This window comes from Anolis carolinensis, chromosome 3 (genome assembly GCF_035594765.1).
Source record: "Anolis carolinensis isolate JA03-04 chromosome 3, rAnoCar3.1.pri, whole genome shotgun sequence".
In the NCBI taxonomy this organism is placed as follows: domain Eukaryota; kingdom Metazoa; phylum Chordata; class Lepidosauria; order Squamata; family Dactyloidae; genus Anolis; species Anolis carolinensis.
In genome coordinates this window covers 127,323,014-127,341,067 of record NC_085843.1, presented here as the reverse complement: position 1 = coordinate 127,341,067, position 18,054 = coordinate 127,323,014, and the positions used below count along the sequence as shown (strand labels likewise).

Genomic DNA, 18,054 nt, shown 5'->3' with positions numbered 1-18,054 from the left:
GCCACTTGTCCAACTGGCCAATCATTGGCAGGCCTAGCCTCACCATCCCATTGGCCAGGCCTGGATGGGGCCAGGCCCCAGCAGCCCTTTTAAGGCTGCCCAGGAGCCGACACAGACATGGTTCCATTTTACAGGAAGCTGAATTTTGTAGTTTTATGTAGTGCTCAGGGTTCTCTGCCTGAGAGCTCTAATAATGCAGATGAGCAAATGAGAATTCTTAGTACTCTACCAAACTACAAATCCCAGGATTCCATAGAAAGGAGCCATAACCATTAAAGTGGCATGAAAATGCTGCATTTTATGTGGATAAAAACCAAATTAGAAGAAAAATCATTCTCCCCACCCCAACATTAGGCAGGATGCTATAAATGACTAGGTTTCCAATAAGTTACAAGTGTAGTCTAGTTATGTTGCTACTTGGTACAACAGTGTCTCCATTTGCTCCCTAGTGAGAGCATCGTGGGGCAAAACAAACGTAGCGATCATCGATGCTCGATGAATGTATGACAAGAAAGGAAACTAAAATCCTTGTTGAGGTCATAGAAGGAAATCAAATTGTTTGATTAATAATCAATGCTGCCACATAACCAGCGATGTCGTCAGATGAGGCAATAAGGAAAACAACTGTAAACTTAAGGACAGAACCATTTTATCCCTGCCCTTGTCACAGTCAGTGCTGGAAAGGAGCCACGCTGGCTCTGTTTTTAGCTAGTAACGTCTAATGCAGGAAGACAGGAATAAGCAGAGTAGAAGCACCTGTCAGCTCTATTTCCTGCTCTCCTTGATTAGCATGAAACATTAATAGGGCTCTCAGAAATTCTGGTCTGAAATGGGTTTTGCCTGAAAATGTGTCTGCCTTTACTGTACAAAAGCTGTGGTCTTTAAAAAGAAATAATAATAATGGGGTGGGGAGAAATGGGAAAAGTGCAGGGAGAGACAGAATGAAAATATTCAAAGAAAACTTGAAATTTCTTTTTTTAATCCAATGACAAATTATTTTAATAATGCCAATTGTGCATCGTGCCATTTGTATAATTCAGCATATTAAAATCTCCGCCTCCCACATTCCATGTGCTCTGCTGGGCTCATCTCTCTCCTTCTTGCTCTCTTTCTCTCTCTCCCTCTCTCTCCCTCTCTCTCCTTCTCTCCAAATGACACACACAAAATGATACATTGTGGTTTCTTGCAAAAAATTGAAAATGAACATCCTGTAATGGGTTAATGAACATTTTAATAAAAATTTCATTGTTGCACATTTCACTTTTTCCATACCAGGAGCCAGGGCTGTGTCAGTAACCTGAGGCGATGCCTTAGGATAATAAAAAAAAATCACATGGTGGTGAACTATTTTCACCTATTTATCCTTTTCCTGAAAATATATTCATAAATACAAAATGAAGCTAGCAAGTGTAGCCCGTAAAATGATATCTAACAAAGATATTGCCTCGCAGTCTAGTACACTCCTGCCATGTTGAGACTGTACTGTTCTCAACATTTTACCTGAGCGATTTGTGTTGTAGTAGGTACCCAATGCAACATAGCAGTATGTGAAAAATCTAAGTTAAGAGCATGATTTCTCCTTCATATCTATCAGTTCCCATGATCAACCAGTCACTTATTTTTGCAAATAAGTTTCATGCTCACATCACTGAGCTGCAAGCATAAGCAAGGCAAAAATTCTTCCTACACAAACTGGATAACAAGATCCAGTTTCACCATCGTCCTAGTTGCAAAGAGACAGAGCCAATTGTAAGACTTGGAAGTTTGCATATGTTAATCCAGCATTTATTATGGAGCTGCCAATCTGGGCCAGTTATTTATGTCTAATCACTGGGATCCCATAGTTTCCATGTTAAAGAATATTTGCATTATCTTTCATAGTTTAAGATTACTAATGTCCTGTAATGTCTATTAAACTGCAGTAGTGGGTATAACACAGCTATACTCTAATAATATTGTGTCCGCTCATTGGATCTACATTACTAGTCTGACCACTGAACCAAATGTTCTTTTATTCTTGGTACCAACAGCCTGAAGAATGTTAACTGGAGGAATAGTTAACCTGGAATTGCTAATTGTCCTAAATGCATAGTATAATTAAAAATTGTGTCAGGAGTAACTTGAAGAAGTGCAAGTCACTTCTGGTGTGAGAGGATTGGCCTTCTGCAAGGACGTTACCCAGGGGACACCTGGATGTTTGATGTTTTACCATCCTTGTGGGAGGCTTCACTCATGTCCCTGCATTGGGAGCTGGAGCTGACAGAGGGAGCTCACCCTCTCTCCCAGGATTCCAACTTTTGACCTGTCAGTCAGCAGTCCTGCTAGCAAAAGGGTTTAACCCATTGCACCACCAGGGACTCCAGTATAATAAATGAATAACTCTGCATGGGGAATTTTTTCTATATAACCATGATGTAATATATGGGCCATTGTTGCTGTGAACATTCTCATTAGTCTGAGAGCTGTAACTAAGGCCCCTTCTACACTGCCATATAAAATCCAGATTATCATCTTTGAACTACAATATGACAGTGTAGACTCATATAATCCAGTTCGAAAATGATAATGTGGATTTTCTGCTTTGAAAATCTGTATTATATGGCAGTGTAGAATGGGCCTGAAAAGCTACAATTTGGCACAACCTGAATGCCTGCCATGGTGAAACCAGTAAGTCTTAATTTGGACAGCAAAAAGAGTACAGTACAAGCAAGAATAATAACTTAACACCTGCTTTGTCCTGTCTGTGTAAATTGGAGAGATTATAAATGTAATTTTTTGAAATTACATTGCTTAGGACCGCTAAAGTAGCATGCACTTTGCTGGCTAGGGGAATCTCATTTTAAAAGGTTTAAATAGGTTCAAAACGCAACTTTAACCAATTCTGGTAAACTGGGCTGAATATCTATGTAAAGCAAAGGGGGCTGTGTTTCCAGATCCGTGTACATTCATTGATCCCAAAGGAAGAGTGGGGTAATTGAATGTTTCCCCTACTATTGCTCTTCCAAATGATTGGGATTTATAACTTTTCTACAAGTTGTTGTAGATGTGCATATTCTGTTAGGAATATTTGGAAGGGGAATAAAACATACATGGAGCTTGTTCCCAAAAAGCTCCACATTCATCTGAACAAATTTTACAGGAATTGGAAAAAAAAGGAAGTGTGTTGGGGACATGTATTCTTTTGCTACACAATGTAGTTGTCCAGGTCTTGTAACCAAGAGATTTGATACATTTTGATAGTCTTGACTTTACATAATACAGTGTTCCCTCACTTATCGCTGGGGTTAGGTTCCAGGACCACCCGCAATAAGTGAAAATCCGCGAAGTAGGGACACTATATTTATTTTAATATTTATACATTATTTTAGTAGTTATACGCTATTTTAAGTCTTTATCAACCAATTGTGTGTTGATAAATCGCCTCCTTTTCCTCCCATTGCCACTTATTTGTTTATTTATTTATTTACAGTATTTATATTCCGCCCTTCTCACCCCGAAGGGGACTCAGGGCGGATCACATTATAACACACATAGGGCAAACATTCAATGCCCATAAACACATCAAACAGAGACTGAGAGACACACGCAGAGGCAAGTTAACCTTCTTCTGAGGGGATGTTCGATTCTGGCCACAGGGGGGAGCAGCTGCTTCATCATCCACACTGACGGCACTTCCTCATTCCAGGTCGTAAATTAGTTAATCTTGCCTCCCCACTTTTATAAGTGGTACCTTATCTCCTACTTGATAGATGCAACTATCTTTCGGGTTGCTAGGTCAGCAACGAGCAGGGGCTATTTTTTATTTTTAATTGACGGGTGCTCACCCCGCCACGGGCTGGCCTCGAACTCATGACCTCATGGTCAGAGTGATTTAAGGCAGCTGCTCAACAGCTGCGCCACAGCCCGGCCCTTTTCTCTACCTTTGGCTTCTCCTTCCTCCCTTCCTAAGGCTGTAAATTGTAATTTTTTATGATTTATAATAGTCTTTTAGAATTTATTGAAAAACCGCGAAACAGCGAATCCGCTAAAAGTGAACTGCGAAGTAGTGAGGGAACACTGTATTCTACTCCTATGTGTTGCCTATAATTTATTTTTCTTCTCTTTTTTGTTTGGTATCTTTTGGAAACAAATTCCACAACAGCATCTACTTTTGTATCGATGGTTCCCCAGTCATTGAGAAATGCATTGGCAAATCTGTTGGGAAGGATAGCTATGTTAATCTCTTGTGACAAAGAATCTTGTTACATCTTTAAAATTAGATTTGGCGACATGCCGCAAAATTGCATCAGATGAATGGGCTGCGTCCAGTCAAGGAAAGTTTGCACATGGTGCTACTGCTCACATATAGCACCTGGGGATTGAGATTATTATGGGTTGATACCAACAACTAATGTCTATGTAAGTCCCTGGCTGGGATTCTGCATCAGAAAACAACATAAAAGTCCATCAAAGTTGAACTACAACCTGTGTCTCCCCTCCCTTAAAAGTAATGTGTGACCTCACCTGGGTCACACCATATAGTGGTTTGTGGAAAAGAGGGGGCAGTCAGACACACATTGGCAATACTTTGGAGTATGACTTAAGTGTCAGGTATCTAGCTAAATGCTTCTCTGCTGGTCTCCCCAGAGCATGACTAGGGTGAACTTAAGGCAGCAAGTGGTCACTGAGCACACACATATGCATACATACATGGACATACACATGAGTTGCACTGGTATATATCACTAATAGGATGTCACTAGGCAGTATGATAACAACCGTAAGCAATATCAACAGCTTAACTGTGTAATGTGTTCTGGATCCAGGAGTTAGTTATCTACTCATGTGGCATCTTTATTTATCTTTCTATTTGTACTAGAAGTACTTTTCTTTAAAACCTATATTTATTTGCTATGCATTTAGTTAATACTTAAAACCAAGTGTAAAATGCTGGATGCAGATTTGCTTGATGATCAATGTACACTCTATTTTGAATAATGTGGTGCAGAATTGGAATTCCTCATAACAGATGATCAAATTGAACAATTTACTCCAGCTAGTTACACATATATATTTAATTAAACATTTTAGTTGGTACTTAATATTCTTTCCAGACTTCCAACCTTCATGGATATGAAAACAGGTAATTATTTTGTTTCTTGTCAACACATACAAAAACAGAGGATGCACATTTTACCCCTCTCTAGGCAAAATGTAGCTGCACTGACTTTTTACCCTTTTACCTCTTTAGAAGACCAGATTTATTAAGCTAGTTAGCTCCAAGACCTTTTTCTATCAAGAATGTATTTTACTTCAATAAATATTTTTGAACTTAACGTTCTGACTCTGCAATCCTAAACCATTTAGAGGAATAGAAGCTTATCCTAGCTCACTACACATAAGTTTCTGCTGGTTATGAAGTTTACTTCTGGTATTCTGGTATATTTATGGTGTATTTCTGAGGGTTATTTTTGAGCCTAACAGCTCAGATAGCCCAACATTCTCACTGTGTGCCACTGGGTTTATAATTGCCAAATAAGGCTCAGTGGTATCCCAATCTACAAGTACTAAAACATTTACTTTTCATTTGAAGTTTCTCACATTTCTACCTTTGAAGACCTATTATTTTCATGAATAGTAAAGACAATAAACTGAGAATAAAATCTTTTAAAAACCCTAAGGCTATTGTAAGTTTAGAACCCTATGTAGACTTATTTGGAAGTAAATCCCATTGGGCATATTGGAGCAAACTTTGCATAAGTGTGGTTCAGATATCTGGAAAGGAGGGAAATCACAAAAAATGTATTTACTTTTGTCTACACATGGACATAATATCTTCATTAACATCCATCAGTTTGGGCGATTCGTTTGCAGCCCTTTATATTATTTCATTAACTTCTCATATATTTCTTGGAATATTACATGCACTTTTTGGAGTTCCAAAATGCAGAGTAATGTGGCTCACTTTTGCCTCTCCTCAGTCACATGATGAAAGCGGCAAAGTTGTTTTGGTATTGATAAATATTTTTATACAAGTGAATACCTGATAGAATAAATTCACTATGGACGTATTTTGTATCTTGACCACATCCTCAGAAATGATAACACTCCTACAAGCTAACAGAAAAGTTGAACATGTCTAAGAGTGCTAAACCTCTCCTTCCACAGAGTGGGATATTCTACTCTACAGAGGCCACTGCAACTCAAAACAACCCACTGAAATGTGGGGATCTACTCTCAGTCATACTAAGTTGGCAGTTTTTAATGTTCTGTGCGGGGAGGGGGGGGGCTGTTATTCTTGGTGCTAGTTCAATTCTGAGCAGAAGAAAAAAATATCTATGACTTCTTTTATTGCAAGCTTGAGATGAGCTACTCTTATTGGTAGAGAGAAGAAATATGTTCTCCCTTGGTTTCTAGAAGAGGCGAATCCAAAGCATTAGGATAAGGAGCACAATGCATATTGTCTGCCTATGCAGCCAGCGCTAGTAAAAATGCTTCACAGCCTGCTAGCTTGTCAATCTTTAATAGAAACTCATCAATTATTTGTGGGCATGAGATTGAAGCAGCTAATGGCTTAAATATATTCCTCCATTTCATTGCATCAGTAGCTCTAAATTAATGCCTTCAATTTCTCTTCTTTGCCCATTAGAAAGAGAGAAGAAGAAGAAAAATATAAATAAATAAACCAAGGCAGACAATATATATTTTTTAGAAAACCTCATTTGAATAAACAGGTAAACCTAGGACAAACAGAAAGCAAAGAATAAAAAAAGTGTTTCAGGTAGCACAATCCTTGAGTTGAGATTCTCCTTGGCTGCTTAATATAAAACCCTCTCTGTTGTTTTTTTTTTCCTTTGGGGGGGGGGGGGTCTTTGGTAACTACCAAATTGATGATAATTGTTCCATTTATCTATAGCAACCCAATGAAAATAGTAAGGCAAATACTTCTGGATTCTTAATTTGCCCGGCTTTGCTCTGTATTGATCTGCTCTGAAGATATGCATACCAAAAATAATAAAGAATTAAAAGAGAGAAAGAGAAAGAGGGAGGAGGAAAAGGAGGAAATACAAGGGAGAAGAAGAAAAAGAAAAAGAGGAGGAAGAAGAGGAAGAAGAAGAAAAAAGGAGAAGAAAAAGAAGGAAGAAGAGGAGGAGGAAGAAGAAGAAAAAAGGAGAAGAAAGAGGAGGAGGAAGAAAAAATGAGAAAGAAGATGAAGAAGAGGCCGTGAAAGAAAAAGAAGAGGAGGAAGAAGAAGAGGAAGAAGAAAAGGAAGAGGAAGAAAAGAGGAAAATAGAAAAAGAGAAGGAGGATGAAGACAAGGAAGAAGAAGAACAAGAAGAAAAGGGAGAAGGTAAAGGAAGAGGAAGAAGAGGAGGAGAAGTGGAGGAGGGGGAGGTATTAAAGGAGAACCAAAAGCTTGTAAGAGGAGCAGGCATGGGGTTGCTGTGAGTTTTCCTGGCTGTATGGCAATGTTCCAGAAGCATTCTTTCCTGATGTTTCACCCACATCTATGGCAGGCATCCTCAGAGGTTGTGAGGTCTGCTGGAAAACTAGTGAGGTTTATATATCTGTGGAAGGTCCAGGGTAGGAGAAAGAACTCTTGTCTGTTGGAGGCCAGTGTGGATGTTGCAACTGGCCGCCTTGATTAGCATTGAATGGCCTGGCAGCTTCAAAGTCTGGCTGCTTAATTCCTGGGGGAATCCTTTGTTGGGAGGTGTTAGCTGGTCTTGATTGATTCATGTCTGGAATCCCTCTGTTTTCTGAGTGTTGTTCTTTATTTACTGTCCTGATTTTAGACAGTAAATTTTACATAGTAAATAAAAAATACCAGTATTTAAAAAAACTCTAAAATCAAGACAGTAAATAAAGAATAACACTCAGAAAACAGGGGAATTCCAGGCATCAATCAATCAGGACCAGCTAACACCTCCCAACAAATGATTCCCCCAGGCAGTAAGCAGCCAGATCTGGAAACTGAAAGGCTAATCAAGGTGGCCAGTTGAAGCATTCACACCTGCTTCAAACAGACAAGAGTTCTTTCTCTTCCACAGATATATAAAACCCACTTGACTAGTTTCCAACAGACCTTGCAACTTCTGAGGATGCCTGCTATAGATGCAGACAAAACGTCAGGAGGGAATGCTTCTGGAGCATGGCCATACAGCCCGGGAAACTCGCAGCAGCCCAGTGATCCCGGCCAGGAAAGCCTTCGACAACACATAGTTAAATTCTCCTCGTTCCGGCTAATGAAGCAAACAAACCAAAAGAGAGGGAGGCTTCTCTGCCATGAAGAGGCAATAAAAGGAGATTTATGGGCAGATGCGGAACAATCGCGTCCAAAAAGTTCGCCTCCAACTTGACAGCGAGAGGAGAGAGAGAGAGAGAGAGAGAGAGAGAGAGAGAGAGAGAGAGAGAGAGAGAGAGAGAGAGAGAGAGAGAGAGAGAGATTGGTGCCAACCTCCGCCACTCCGGCCCTCCTTTCCCCTCCTCCCTGCCTGCCTTGACCCTGAGCCTTCTCCCAGAGAGCAGGTCCTGACATTCCCTGGCACACGCAGGGAAGCTGGGAGCACCTGGGCAGCCCAAAAGGCAGGCTCCCCAACCTTTGGTCCCAGGGCGGCTTCCTCCAAGCAGAGGCATCCCCTCCCCTGAAAAAGAAGGCAAGTGCTCACAAGCCACGGAAGGGAGCTGCCCGTCTTCTGACCTGAGCCACTACTGTCCTGGCACAGGACCCCACGCGTGTTCGCAGGCACACACAGGCACGCACACCCCACCCTCCCCTCCCCACCCTCCGCCGGCTTCTCTCCCAAGCTGTTCCTTGAGCCAAAGCCCGCCCCGACAGCAGCCCAGAAGAGACGGCACACTTACGGTCAGGTCCCAAGGAGCCAAAGTTCCCATCCCAAGGAGAGAGGCAAGCTTTTGCAGGACTCCATCCCCTGCCAAAAAAGGGGCAGCTCCTTTTAAAAAAAGGAGTTTAGGACCGGCTGCAGTGCTGCGACTTTGATTTGGAGTTTCCACCAAAACAAATAAAAAAAAAGCGACAGGCGGGCGAGAGACTCGCTGGCGTTGCTAGCCACTGGGATGGTATCCTATCCATCCCAACCCTGGCGAGCCCCTGGTTTGGTCTCTTATTTTTGGTGTGAGCAGCACCTTGGCGCATGAGAGGCTTCGCACTCGCATCCAGTCGCCAAAGCCCAATCAATATGGAAGGAGCGGTATTTTATGATTGGAGAAGTTGTTGTGTTTTTGGTGGTGAAATTCATTATTTAGTATCTGAACCCTCAGCATTTCAGTATCATTTATTCATAAAGTCCCTTTTTGCCAGGAGGAAATGGATACAGCTGTAGAGAGAGAGAGAGGGAGAGAGAGAGAAGAGGGAGAGAAGAGGGGAGCGTGCGCCCGGGTGTGTGTTTGTGCAAGAGAGAGAGAGAGAGAAAGGGAGGGAGACGGATTGATGATATTGATCAGGTACCATCTCGAAACAAAGGCGCGGTGCTCTATTTTCCTTGACAAGTGTGACACATAAAAAGCAAGCGGGCGAGAGAGAGAGAGAGAGAAGTGTGTGGGGAGGGGGAGATAGAGAGAGAGAGCTAGAGAGAGAGGCTCGGGCCTTGAACATCACAGGCTTCCCAAAGCGTTTGAAGCAACCATTATGACAAGCGGGGCGAGGCAAAGCAGCCCCGCGAGCACGAGCGCCAGCCCGGGCGCGCGCGCGCCGCCAAATGTATTCCGAGAGTCATTAAAAAATGATGCTTTGTTTGCCTGGCGAAGATGAGGTTTGGAGCCGGGTTGCTCTGCTCTAGAGCAACGGGGAGGAGGGGGAGAGGAGGGCCTTTCTCTCTTCTTCGGCAGGAGGGAGGGAGCAAGCAAAAAAACACACACAACAAAAAAACAAGACTTTTGATTCCTTCTTTCTTTTTTTCCCTTCCTCTTCCCCCAGATTCCAAACGTCACATAGCGGAGTTTTTCAGTCTTTCCTTCTCAGACGCAGTCGGATTGCAAAGCAGGCTCGGGAGCTGGGGTCTGGAGAAAAACAAAAAGTTCTCTGAAGTTTTGGGGTTTTTTTTGTTTTTTTTTAAAGGGCTCCCAACGAATTCAAAGCGTAGAAAGCGCTGCCTCTTCCCCGGCTGCGAAATCAAAACCGTCCTTCTCTTGCTTCTCCTCCTCCTTTATCTCTGGCTCATGCGCTTCTTTTCCCCCTTTCTGCCCCTTGGGTCTTTAAAAACCCTGCACTTTGTTCCAATGGTCTTCCTTTTGCCCATTCAACTCGTGCCAGGTGGACTGAGCTGCCAGTCAGAGTCATGATGTGCTGGATATTAAAGCCAGATGTACAAGCTGGTTTTTGAAACGGCAGAACAAGAAAAGACCAAATTGCCAATATTTTCAACAACTTGGTCACTTAAATTGGTCCAAGTATACGCTCACTTGGGGCCCCTGATGGCACAGTGTGTTAAAGCGCTGAGCTGCTGAACTTGAGGACCAAAAGGTCCCAGGTTCAAATCCCCGGAGGGGAATGAGTGCCCGCTGTTAGCCCCAGCTCCTGCCAATCTAGCAGTTCGAAAACATGCCAATGTGAGTAGATCAAGAGGTACCGCTCCGGCGGGAAGGTAATGGCGCTCCATGCAGTCATGCCGGCCACATGACCTTGGAGGTGTCTATGGAAGCTTAGAAATGGAGATGAGCACCAACCCCCAGAGTCAGTCACGACTGGACTTAACGTCAGGAGAAACCTTTACCTTTACCTTATATGCTCGCTCTGTGCAATAATGTTTTTATTGATTGTCATGTTTACATTTATTGTTTTTTCTAATGTGGAATTTTTATTATAACATGTATGTTATTGTCATCTTATACTTTTGATATTAATGAGGAAATTGTGGAACTGGATGTTTGCCATTTATTTGTATGTGCTTGGTGGTATGGAGATACCAAGTCACCTTGTCTGTCTCCTGAGGAATCTATATAAAGACCAAGTAGCCACAGTAAGAACAGACCACGGAAAGTACAAAAGCCGGGCTGCAGTTAAACATCCAGAAAACCAAGACTATGGCAACCAGATTGATTTATAACTGGCAAATAGAGGGAGAAAACGTGGAGGCAGTGACAGACTTTATATTTCTAGGCATGAAAATTACTGCAGGCACAGACTGCTGCCAGGAAATCAAAAGACGTTTACTTCTTGGGAGGAGAGCAATGGCCAAACTCGATAAAATAGTGAAAAGCAGAGACATCACACTGGCAACGAAGATCCACATAGTTAAAGCAATGGTATTCACCTATGGATGTGAGAGCTGGACCTTAAGGAAGGCTGAGCGAAGGAAGATAGATGCTTTTGAACTGTGGTGTTGGAGGGGCATTCTGAGAGTGCTTTGGACCACAAGAAGATCCAACCAGTCCATACTCCAGGAAATAACGCCCGGCTGCTCACTAGAGGGAAGGATATTAGAGGCAAAGATGAAGTATTTTGGCCACATCATGAGAAGACAGGAAAGCTTGGAGAAGAGAATGATGCTGGGGAAATGGAAGGAAAAAGGAAGAGAGGCTGACCAATGGCAAGATGGAAGGATGGTATCCTTGAAGTGTTTTCTTTTCCCCCTAACATTTCTGCCCATTGAGTCTTTAAAAACCTTTGTTCCAATGGTCTTCCCTTTGTCCATCCAGTCTCATAACTCGTGCCAGGTGGACTGAGCTGCCAGTCAGAGTCATTATGCACTGGATATTAAGGTCCCCTCTAGGGCCCCTTCCACAGAGCTGAATAAAATCCCACATTTTCTGCTTTGAACTGGAGTATATGGCAGTGTGGACTCAGATATTAATTTATTGACGACATTTCTACTCTGACTTTCTCAACCCTAGAAGGGACTCAAGGCAGCTTTACACATAGGCAATTGTTCGATGCCTTAAAAACAGTGTACAATTCAAATGGACATTAAAAGAGAATGATAAAATACATTTTAAAAACACATTTAAAAACAGTGCTTTGACAATTAATCACGTAATCCACAAGCATAATCCGGGCCATTCCAAAAGTCATTGCACATCATTCCATATATGTCTATTACACCAATTCTTCAAAGGTTTGGTCACAAAGCCACGTTTTCAGTCTCTTGCGGAAGATTAGAAGGGCGGGGGCTGATCTAATATCCCTGGGAGGGAACTCCATAGCTGGGGGGGGGCACCATTGAGAAGGCCCTGTCTCTCATCCTGTGACGCCCCTGGCTGCGAGAGCACTAGAAACCAATACACTGAGGCCAATAAACAATCTAATATCTTTATTAAGGAATTAAAATGAAAACAAGTAGAAAATATAGTCCATCAATAGTCCTTTCAGGAAAAGTCAAATATAGTCCAGAAATATATTGTCCAATATTTTATATTAGAGTTCAAAGTTTGTAATCCAAAACCGAAACGCACTCAAACTTCCAAGCAGTTTGACTGGGGAAAAACGTCCAAATCTTCCACTAGAGTTCAAAACAAGTCCAAAGGCAAGGAATTCAAGACAAGGCTGAATACACGACACAACAAGACAAGACTGGATTCACGGCAAGACAAGTCAAGGAACATGGCTTGGCAAAGCACGACAAGGCTGGAAGGCAGTGGACTTAAACGCAGTCCACACTTGGCTGGAAGCGAAGTTAATCCTCCAAATTCACACATTGACTCCGCGAGGACTAGCCAGTGCGGGGAACTTTTAAAGAACTTCAAATCTTTCTACAAAGCAGGTGTCCAGTGCTCCTTTTCCCAAGGGAAAAGAACTGAAACAACATCTTCGTCCAGATGCGATCCTCCCTGAGAACTCTCAGGGGAAACGAGCTAATTAGCACTCTCTCTGGCCGCTAATCGGGCGCTTTTTCGTGTTTGCACTTTCTCTGAGCGGCTAGCTTCCCAAAACTCCCTTCTCGCAAAGGGGGGGGGAGAGGTGCTGGGAATAGGCGCCTGTTCAAGGTCCTTTTTAATGAGCTCCGGGCTAGAATTGTCAACAAAAGGCATCTGGAAAGGAACAGCCTCTTGCTGAAACGGCAGAAATCCTATTTCTTCATCACTGTGATCCATAATGGCGCCAGGGTCACGACCCAGAGGGCCATGGGACATCACACATCCACGCCAATCTTGCCTGTGAGGAAGGCGGGACCAAGAACAAGGCCTCCCCAGATTATCTCAAATTTCGAGATGGTTTCTAGAAGATACATTCAGACAGGTAAGCTGGGCCAGAACCATTTAAGGCTTTATAGGATAAAGACAGCACTTTGAATGGTGCTCAGTAGCAGACTGACAGCCAGTGGAGCTGATGCAACGGGGGTTGTATGCTCCAAGTGCCTTACTCCAGTGAGCAATCAGATAACCCAGTTCAAAGCAGATATTTTGGGATTTTTCTGCCTTGATATTCTGGGTTATATGGCTGTGTGGAAGGGCCCTAAGGCCCTTCTACTCTGCCATATAATCCATTGATCAAAGCCAGTGGTTCTCAACCTTCCTAAAGCCATGACCCTTTAATACAGTTCCTCATGTTGTGGTGACCCCCAAACATAAAATTATTTTTGTTGCTACTTCATAACTGTCATTTTGCTACTGTTATGAATCGTAATGTAAATATCTGATATGCAGGATGTATTTTCATTCACTGCACCAAATTTGGCACAAATACCCCAAAACACCCAAGTTTGAATACGGGTGGGGAAGAGGGGAGTTGATTTTGTCATTTGGGAGTTATAGTTGCTGGGATGTATAGTTAACCTACATTCAAAGAGCACTGTGAACCCAGTCCACAATGGATCTGCACCAAACTTGGCACACCACCTACATGTCCAACAATGAGTACTGACAGGGTTGGGGTTGGGGGGCTGTTTTTGAATTCTGGGTGTTGTAGTTCACCAACACTTAGAGAGTACCCAGTACAAAACTGGTGATGGAACTACATAGTAAACTTGCTACACATACCGAACATGCCAATCTTTGAATACTGGTTGGGTTTTGTGGGGACTGACCTCTGAAGTTTTGATTTATAGTTCACCCACATCAACAGAGCAATGTGCATGTAGCTGATACATCTGAACTAAACTTGGCACAAATACCCAATATGACCAACTTTGAATACTGGTGGAGTTTTTTTTGGGGGGGGGGGGAACTGACCCAAAATCTTAGTTTTTGTGGCTGCCACAGACTATGTTGCATTGGTTGAGACTTGATGAGAAAACGATAGCAAAATGTGCTTCAGGATGTCCTGCAAAAACAAAGTTTTTGCAGTTTAATAAAACTTTTCCATGTTTTTATAATAGAACCAATTAGGAATTGACATTTATAACCCAGAAACAAAAAATAATGAAATATGGATTATATGACGGTGTAGATTCAGCTTAGGACAGAATGAGAAAGTTCTGGATTTTTCTGTTTAGAGAGCTATGAAAACAAACTGTCTTTCTGTGCAGATTCAAGCAAGAGGGTTAAGATTTTTTAAAACCTGGAAAATGACCAAGGGTGAGGATTAAGGGCTAAGAATGGGGGATAACGTCCACACCATTTAGTGTTTATAAAAACAAAAAACATAATATTTGTATGATTCTCTGTCCCACCTCCTTCTTAATTCATAGGACCAGTGAGGATTTTGGTTAATATAATTAATTCATAGGATCAGTGAGGATTTTGGTGCTATATCAAAATAGTGGAATAATAAAGATATCAATTGCAGAAAGGCTTATTTTTGCTGCATTCTATTTGAAACACTTAGTACATTTTATACCTAGCCTTCTTTACTCTGTTTCCGCATTACTGAATTAACTCAAATAGCCTGTAAACAAGCCAGGCCATGTAAGAGTTTCTGCCTCCAGGCACCGGTTCATCTCATGCATAGTTTGGTCTCAAGTGTGAACAACATTTTTTTAATGAGTGATCAAAAGGGAGGCACATCATTCATTAAAGTGGTACTTGATACAGAATGCATATGTTTAATCGCTAGCTTCTACAACTAAGGAGCATTGACACCAGTGGCTCTCTAAAGGGGTTAGACTAAGCTAAACTAGAATAGAAAGAGGACTAAGATGGTTTTACTTTTGGAACAATAAGAGAACAAAAAGGAATGAGAAAAAAGAGATGGAGTGACCCCTAAGAATATCAGTCTATGTCGAGAAGTTACAGTAGGAGGATAAGACATGAGGGGATTTTCAGTCACTAAAACGGTTTTTAACCTGCTGCTGCTGCTTTAAGAAATATTTAAGGTTGGATCTACACTGCCATGTAATTATTAAATCAAATAATCCAGATTATCTGCTTTGATCTGGATTATATGAGACTTCACTGTCATATAAAACAGTTCAAATCAGATAATCTGGATTTGTATGGGGTGTACATGGGGTCTAAGTCTTTAAACCCAGGTATTGGTGCATTTCCAACACTGTAAACCATGTAAAGAAGTTGAACCTGCAAGTCTAGAAGGAAAGAGTTTTATCTTTGTATTTTTTTCATGCAAATCAAGGATATTCACATTATTTTTGGTTGAGGTCTGGGAAAGTTTAGCTGCGATCACTTCCCACAAAAAGATGTGAAATATCCTAGTAAGATGTGAGTGGCAGAGCACAGGAGCCCCCGATGGCATAGTGGACTAAAGCCTTGTGACTTGAAGGTTGGGTTGCTGACCTGAAAGCTGCCAGGTTCGAATCCCACCCGGGGAGAGTGCGGATGAGTGCAGATGAGCTCCAGCTCCATGCAGCAACATGAGAGAAGCCTCCCACAAGGATGGTAAAAACATCAAAACATCTGGGCGTCCCCTGAGCAATGTCCTTGCAGACGGCCAATTCTCTCACTCCAGAAGTGACTCAAGTTACTCCTGATACAAAAAAAAAGTGGCAGAGCACGTGATTTATATAAAGACTAGCTCAGATTCAGACCCTGGCATCTTCAGATAGAGCTGGAAGAATGCCTGACTGAAACCTGGAGAGTTTTAGTCTGGGTTGAAAATCCCAATATCAGTCAATCAATACCAACTTCCACAGGTTAAATTTTCTCAGCAGAACCAAAATGGAAATCACTTCACTTTTAACCCATCAGACTACAGATAATCCTATCCTGGCATACTCCATCCAGGGAGGAAAATCTTCTTTTACATCATGATATAAGGGAAAAACCTGAGGGCTGACTTTCAATAGATCTGGCCCGGAAATACCTGTGTCGTCTCATGTAAATATACCAGTACTTCAGAGCAGCCAGGAGCACAAAAAATATAAGTAATACATTTTATTTATTTGCAGGAAGATAGCAAGAAACCCATACCTTCCATCTGTTCCAAATTGTCAGGAACAGTGGCAGTTAATTTTTTGACTTCCCTCTTTTTCAGCTGCTTTGGACATTTCCCAGTTTATCTCTTTACCTCCAAATTTCCCATTTTGTCCTCCTATGTTCCAGTTTTAATCTGTGAAGAGACCTGAAGACTACCAATTGGCCTTTGGGGTATGTATACAGCCCACAGGTTATATTTTGTCCATCTGTAGTCTGGACCATGGAGCCTCTATATCTCTCTTGTGCTAATTTTGTTTGTGCAAAATGCAGGAGGAACCTTCAAATCCCTCCTAACTGGTGGTGCAGGCTGGGAAAAGCTTTACCCCTTTGATTTTGAATAAACATACAGAAAAATAAACCTCAGATCAACATGCCAAGATTCTCTCCACAAGGACACTTCACTTTGCCTCCACGGCTTGTCAATAGCAATCATTCCTGCCTCTCAAGCTTTTAAGATGCCAGCTCCTTCCCTCCACCTCAGCTCCTGTTATCAAGTAGAGAAATAATGCTACATAAAAGACACTAGGGAAGGGGAAGATGATAAAATACTTTAGGGTAAATTTCCCACCAACTTACAGAGCCAACGCAGCTCCATAGTCTCCTGCCGGGTAACCCGGGGTGCAGCTTAGTGCAAACGTCAGCCTCTAATTGAATTCATAAAGCAAATAAATTACTCAGAGAGTTTCTAAGTATCAGAAGAAAATTAACAGTGCTGGCATTCACAGGCATCAGAATTAATTAGTGCATGGAGTAAATTCCACGTAGAAACAAACCAAAAAAAAAAAAAAACCATACCACTATGCTTTCCTGATGTGGAGATTTTTATGATCTCACCAACATCCATCTCATGCTGAGCAGTCTTTAGTCATTGTTTCCAAGTTAATAACTCATTTCAGTTTTATTTAGATATCTTCCCTACCCTGTCCCAAGGGCACATTACAGTATATCCTTGCATCATTTTTTCTCTCCAGCACAACCAAGGGGGGGGGGGGCAGTTGGCACACAATGTGCAATTGCCTGCATTGATTCCCCAGTGTTGTCATCTTCGGTTTTTAAACAAAACCACTGCCATCACCAAATGTTGCAATCTGCAGTGGAAAATCAAATATGGGGAGTGAACAGCATTTTAATCCTCTCCTCTCCTTCCAGCTTTTTTCCCACCAAAATTATTAACTTTCCTCTCTATTACTTCTTCCTGGGATGGAAACAAATCAGATTTGAATGTAGAGATCTACCGCCCAGAGACTGAGAAGTTACTTTGCAATGTAACTTAAAGTGATCTCTGATAATTATAAAAGCTTCCAATACCACAGGAGTTGCATAAAGAAATGTTTTTCTTTCCCGTTTCTATGAAGAAAGAAGGGTCAGCTTGGGTTGTTGTGAAGGGTCACCTTCTCTATGTACTTTTTTAAAAAATTGTTTGATTTTTTAAAACCAAATGCTACCTATCTCAAAACTCACAATAGAGCATAAGGTGGCAGCATCTGAACCATGCATTTACACTGTAGAATTAATGTAGTTTGACACCACTTTAACTGCCATGGCTCAGTACTGTAGGATCATGGGAGTTGTAGTTTGATGAGGCACCAGCAACTCCCATGATTCCATAACAGTGAGCCATGACAGTTAAAGTAGCGTCATATTGCATTAATACTACAGTGTGCACCCTTGGGTGATATTCCTTTTCCACCATTTATTGAAACCTATAACTATAAATGTAACTATAACTTACATTAGCCTGACAAAAATAGTTAAGTTATTACTGATTGAGTGAGAATTGTGATGTGACTTTACAGAGGAAAATAAACT

General features: G+C 41.8%; 1 long non-coding RNA gene across 3 annotated transcripts in view; it reads right to left on the bottom strand.

Moving 5' to 3' along the window:
- Positions 1 to 9,970, bottom strand: part of LOC103278298 (uncharacterized) — a 288,708-nt gene extending 278,738 nt beyond the window's left edge. The window contains exon 1 of one of the 3 annotated variants that reach the window (XR_010004374.1): positions 8,845 to 9,970. This is a non-coding gene — a long non-coding RNA (uncharacterized LOC103278298). The remainder of the gene's footprint in view (positions 1 to 8,844) is intronic. The other 2 variants (XR_505943.3, XR_010004373.1) reach the window with 2 other exon arrangements.
- Positions 9,971 to 18,054: the final 8,084 nt, after the last annotated feature.